Source organism: Schistocerca piceifrons, chromosome 4 (assembly GCF_021461385.2).
Source record: "Schistocerca piceifrons isolate TAMUIC-IGC-003096 chromosome 4, iqSchPice1.1, whole genome shotgun sequence".
Taxonomy (NCBI): Eukaryota; Metazoa; Arthropoda; class Insecta; order Orthoptera; family Acrididae; genus Schistocerca; species Schistocerca piceifrons.
The window spans coordinates 499,699,159-499,706,108 of record NC_060141.1 but is presented as its reverse complement, the minus strand read 5'-3'; positions in this window follow the sequence as shown (position 1 = coordinate 499,706,108).

Below are 6,950 nucleotides of genomic sequence, written 5' to 3'. Positions count from 1 at the left end.
ATCATGAAGCATTCACTCTCCCAAAACGGAAGAGATGTCCAGTTGATGTCAATTCACTTCAGTCTAAGCATATTTGTATACTCCGTTTATACCATTGAAGATCAGCTGCTCACCCCCCCCCCCCCCAACATCGTGGCCATGCCAAATGTGTTCTATTGATGAGTTATTGGTGTTTGAGCGGGATGAGTTTAGCAGCTGTGTTGCTTGTAAGCATACAGTCAAGGGCTGCCCCCATAGCCTCCTACATGTGGAATGGGAGCATTCATTAATACATGAACATATGAAGAGGAAGAATACGGTTCTGCAAATAAATGCGTTGTAGCGAGATGCTTTAAAGCTGCATTACCCATCTCATGGAAATATCTGCTATTGTTGGAACTGTCTGCTTTTTCTAAAAGCACCATATAAGCCTCCAGCCCGCAAGAGATGACTGCCTCCGATCCAGCAGACCAAAGATGTGATCTAGTTCACGAGCTCATCGCTAGAGGGCGCTTTGATAGGTCATGTGACCACATGATTCAGCCAATATGAACACGGCATCATGATGACATAGGTGGATGGTATATAAGGAGGACTCAGCAGCTGCTCGATCTCTGTTCACGTCAGTCAGTCAGTCAAGATGAAGTAACATTCACCACAGCAGCAGCAGCAGAATAGGAGGAGAAAGCAGGAGAAAAGTAAGTATCTATTTCGCAAAATTACTATTATTATTATCATTATTTCTGTAGCAGCAGTATATTATGCTTATGAATATTCTGCTTTGTCCGCTAGCGTCACCCGTGACATCCGCACCAGCAGGTTCCAAGCTGTTGGGGCCCACACACGTGGTAACCTCAGACTCTTCCGTGCAAGATCCTGTAGTACAGCTTCTCAGCATGCTGGAGCAGGATAGCGAGATGCTAATGTCAGTGCCAGAGACTGTGTTTGAGGCGGATTCACAGTACTGGACGTCTTCGTACACGCCACCCATTGATCATCGCACAAGAGACGTACAACCATCAGTGCAAGGACAGCAGGCTAACTGCACTGGTGTTGTGGATGAGAAGATACCGACCTCTAGTGCACCACAACCTTTACTGTTTGCCTCATGCTATGTGTTAAGAGTTAGTGGTTCAAAACGTCTTCATGTAGGACTTGAAGTTTCAGATGACGGTAGCCTCTCAACTGTGTTAGTGCTCGAAAATGTGCCCAATAATATTAAAGTTAGGTTTTCTGACAACGAGTGGGATGAACTCTGTAGTGTAAAAACATACATCAAGAAGCATATGACTACCGAATACGCTCCATCCCACTCCTACCAGGACCTGTACTGTGGAAGTCTAACTGTGAGTATCCTATCAATGTATGACAATGCTACACTTAGAATTAAAAGTGCTGAGGGTCATAGTATTTTCATGCAGCACTTGATTATTGATAACTTATTCGATCTAGACGTGTCAGTAACTAGTACAATAGAGAGACTAAATAGATGGCGCCATATGTTCAAGCTGTATACAGTGACATCATTAACTGGCTTCACACATGTAGCATTCACATAGAAGATATATATCATTTTTTTAGTACCTTTATAACTACAGTGCCAAAGTCTTGTGCTATTCCTCGAATAGGTGTTGAAAATGTTGAACTCAAATTTACTGATGGAATACTAGACTATTGCAATGCGCCTATAACATTACGAGATATACATGCTTAATTTGAGGAATGCAAGGAGCAGCTATTTTCGAAATACTGTAGTTCTGCTGCACCATTTAAAAAAGAATGAACTTATTGTTTTGCATGCTGATCATAATTGTATATCATGAATAAATAAATATATTTATAATCTAAAATTTCTGTTTGTCTATGTTATTTCTCTAGACAAAAATGTCATATACGTTACTGCATGTTAGTACATGTTTATGTACGTTAAGTATGTGACACTCTTCCCTTGAAATATACCACTTGGACCACTTGGAGTTCATTCTATTGTGTAGCCGTTGTAGCTCAGCTAGTAAGGTGATGCACTATAGTGGCTACACACACATATTATTTATCATATAAAAGCCTATTGCACGCCAGTACTTAGCACAGTAGGTATCATGGCAGGCTGGGTGAAGCACCCTCGCCACAAGGACTTTGTTGTAGGTAACTGGTCCTATGATGATGACCAAGACCAGAAGACCAATAAGAAGAAGAAGAATGGAGCACTCCTTCCTCACAGCATACGAGCGATAATTGTAGATCCTTCCACATCAGTGCAGTTGGAAGCACATCAATTCATCATACTTGCATTTAAAACTCAAAAGCGTGGGAATGTATCAAAGGATTCAACTGAATTTGACCACCGCAAGTTAACTAACGCAAGAGTCTACCTGAATTCCGAATACTACCCATACGAGAATCTACATCTACAGTCGAACAGCAATCTATACAGTCTGGCATTTGACATGTATGTGAGAATTCCGAGCATCTTACTATGAAGATGTTGTAAATGAAGGATGCCTACTCAGTCCACAGAGTGTCAAGAAGCTAGCACCAATAATCGTGATTTACTGTTCAAAACAGAATGAGATAGTTAAAACAGGGCCTGTGGATGTACAGGTTGAATTTGAATCTTCAACAAACTTCCCAGATCACACTGCAGCATATGCTCTAGTTCTGCATGATTGTTAACTACTGCCCACTCAATGGTGTAGTGCAATGAGTTGTATAAATTAATAGGCTCTCTGCTACCTCTAAGGCAGATCACGATGCTACCCCAAGGTGTGAGGATCGTAGCTGACATTCAAGGATTTTACTATGATGAACACAGGTGATTCATACTTAAAGACTGTGCATTAACAGCGTTCACACAAAGTGATGGAATAATAGGAACATTTGCATCAAGAGTTGCATCGCCGAAATCATTCAAGGAAGTGAAGTGCATTAAAACATGTAGAAGTGCAATGTGATTTAACACACTTCTATCATGGAATTCACTGGGATGACCCTGGCATGTCTTATAAAGATTTGGTGTGGGTGCTAGGAGTATTTGATCAAAAAATGGTTCAAATGGCTCTGAGAACTATGGGACTTAACTGCTGAGGTCATCAGTCCCCTAGAACTTAGAACTACTTAAACCTAACTAACCTTAGGACATCACACACATCCATGCCTGAGGCAGGATTCGAACCTGCGACCGTAGTGGTCGCGCGGTTCCAGACTGTAGCGCCTAGAACCGCACGGCCACTCTGGCCAGCAATATTTGACCACAAGGAGACAATCGTCTACGTTAAAGCTGATGAGAAGATTACCTGGCTCAGTGGAATATTTAAATTTCTTTCTATCTATATACCTGAAAATGTATGGATGTCCATCTATCCATTGACTGAAGAACATTTACCAAAAAAATGCCTTTGTATCTGCACATGAGAATGTAAAATTACTTTCCAGTTGGATTATAAATAAATAATCATTTATAAAATTTGCTGTTTTTCTTTCTTTCTATGACTCCCAACGTCCATAGAATGTAAGATTATTGGGGATATTGTATATGAAGCGAATTCCACTAGAACTGTCTGAGATGCGCTGAGTAACGTTACCTGAGTCAATAATAGACCAGCTTTCACCTCACCTGCATGGCGATGCGTCAGGTGCCAGCCACGCGGCTGCCGGCGCCTGGGCTGAAAGGAAGTGCTGAGGCGTGCTGCGTGTTCGTGACCGCCGGACAAAGTCCAGCATGTGTCATTCAGAAATTATTTGTTTTTAAAGCAGTAAAGCTTATAGATCTGTGCAGTGGAATGTGGCTATATCCACGTCTTGTAGACACACAAAAATAGATTTATAATATTTTTTTTAAAAAAAGAATTATCGTGATTGAGGGGTGAAGTAATAACAAAATTCGACATTTTTACAATAAAAGAAGTGAATGTATTATTCAATTCAGAGTTTTTAACAGTGTTTGCAAAGTATCAGTTTACAGCAACATTATTCAGTTTTCACATTATATATGAGTTTACATATAAATGATTGGTTTTTGACGAAAAATATCAACCTTCTGCTGTTTGCAGATACATGTTTAACATATTACATTATTGAGAAATATAAGCGTTCTCCTCACATAAATTCTATATATATATATATATATATATATATATATATATATATATATATATATATATATATATATATGTAATTTTACAACTAATGCAGAGGTACTACAACCTAATTACACTATCTTACAAGGTAAATATTATCTCTAGTGAAGCTCCACCCAAAAAAACACACTTTTGACTAAAGTTGAACGTAGTTACTTCAAGTGGGTGGCTCTAAAACATTTTCCACTACCACTAGTAAATGAAAATATATTTCTCTGAAGTAAGTGGCTATAAACATTTTCCACTACAAAAACGAAGTGAACATACATATATATATATATATATATATATATATATATATATTTCGTTGAAGTCGGTGGCGCTAAACACTTTTCCACTACAACAAGCAAGTGAACATATATAAAAAAATTTAATTGGTGGAACTCACATACTTAAAACTAGTTCTGACTGGATGGCTAGCGATATGTGAAACTCACAAACTAAAATCTAATCTCTGTAACAACTCACACGGAACACATATGAAGTGCAAAAAGTTTATTTTTTCTTCATATAGAAGATACAAGTAAAGTGTGAAAATTTATCTTTTGTTCATATATTACATACTAATACTGGTCAAAAAATATTTACATAAATACACTTTTTTTGAGTTTCTAAATTTTTTTCATTTTTATCATTTTCTTTCCAAAAAATAATTAATATACATATTTACACACACATAAATGTAACACAGGCTCCCACAGTCATTCGCACACCCAGTCATACACCCCCATTTACCACATTCACATGCTCATTCCCTCTCTATCAAGCAACCAGAGTCCCCCTACCCCTACTTTCGTTTCAAGTAAATAGTGTGAGTATGGGAGTGTTTCCACCCCATCCTCACAAATGACTGTTTTATCATCATGAGGAGACAATCCGACTTTAGACTGTAGCACAGTGTGCACCTCATGACCTCATGATCGAATGCTAGTTTGTTGAACCATGTGTGGATGAGCACCTAGAACACTGCGAGCATAGAGGCATTGCAAATAGTCCTCGACTGTAAGAACATGAGATGCCATGCATCTAACACCCTTTGCCAGCCTCTGAGTGTCCCAGTCCATTGTATGATATGCACACATTTTGGATGTCAATCCCACAAACTCTACAATTGATAAACCATTCCACTTGTCTTTCATGAGACTGATAACCTTCTTGTTCTGAGAAACAATAGCATAAGGATTATCGGTTCCATAAGAAGACGTGTCGAATTCTTTACCATTGTACATAATTACTTCATATGGATCGCAGTTCTTGATCCAGTAGATAAAGCTGTCTGTAAGGTAACTTTGGTTCTACAAAATGAGGTTTCTCAAACTCATAGTGGAATCGGTACATGTAGAATTTGGAGATATCCAGTATGCACATCCCCAAACAGATAGGCTTCATAAACTCTACTGCAGTCTTCGACATCTCCAGAGCAACAAAGTTTTCATTCAAGATTGTGGCCTGCTTAAAATTAGGCCTGGCTGTACATTTTCTCACGCCATAACGCCCTTCCCATGCAGTTCTAATCACAATATCGCGTTCATTTAACACATTCTGCATAGTTTTCCTGAAAATGGAATTATTCATTAATTTATAAAATTCATCATTACTCGCGACTGCCCTCTTTTCGGTATTTAGCTCAATGTACTCCTTCAACCACGGGGATTATTTGAAGGAGACTGCCCAAGTGACTCTGACAAGCTTCATCCCTAATCTGAGACACTGCAGGAGGTCATGATTATGAATGATATACCTCTGCTTATCCCTAACAGTAGCCAACAGTTTAGGGATGGCGCTTCCTCGCAGAATTTGTTGCTCTGGACATAATGGCAAGTCGCTTGTCTCTCCATGTAAATTATTAGGGTATTCGATGTCTGCCTCAAGCACTTACCCTACATCAGAATCAGCTGCAAGGTCCATTATTTGTCCACCTAATCCCTTCAATTCGTCTTCGGACAGCCACCTAAACCTGCCAACTGGCAGCGGTTGCATCATGGCATGCCCGTATAATTTGTAACATCTAAGTACAGATTGCAACTAAAATCAAGGGATGCATTGAACTCGACACCCATCTGCTGGTTATTTGCCTTGGCGTGCCTGTGAACACATTGACAAAGTCCCCTACAGATCCCTCGCTCAAAAAATAGAAGCATTGCAGGATCAGTCAAAAGTTCAATGCTGAGACCCATTTTTTTTAGCATAGCGTCCCAGGACAACTCAGGTGCCGTGTAATAAAAGGCGGGGTCCAGAGAGTATGTGGTCACACATACACTCCAGAACTTTTCGAAAACATCTGCAAGAAAACGCACGTCCGTGTCCATATATAACCTTGCTTATTTTCCCAAATTGGGGATGTTGAATTCCCGCCATACATTCACGTCATGCTCATAATCTGCAGTGGTTATGGCATCGCTTGTAAGAGTACTGGTAAAAGCAGATACGTTGGAAAGCCTGGTTTCATTGAGTTTTGCCATACTATCAACATACTCGTATGAGAAAATTCCTTTCCTAGTCGCAAGTTGGAACTTTTCTTCATCGGGAAATGCAGATCGAGTGATATGCATATCATTCTGAAGTAAAGTCTCAACCAGTTTCTGGAGTGAAGTCTGCATAAAGCGTAAACAGTCAAGGAAGCGGAGCGTAATTTTTGGCATCATTCGCTTTGAAAAATAAATGTACTTCTCAACACTTTTAGGGAGGACACTGACCTGATCATTCTTCATACCGGACTTAGCCAAGTGCTCAACGAGAAAAAGAGCGTCATACCGGCTCCAATTATGAAAAAAGACGGGTATGTGTCTAGGTAACTGATGCTTCAAGATACATGCGTTGTGAGCTGCACTGTGG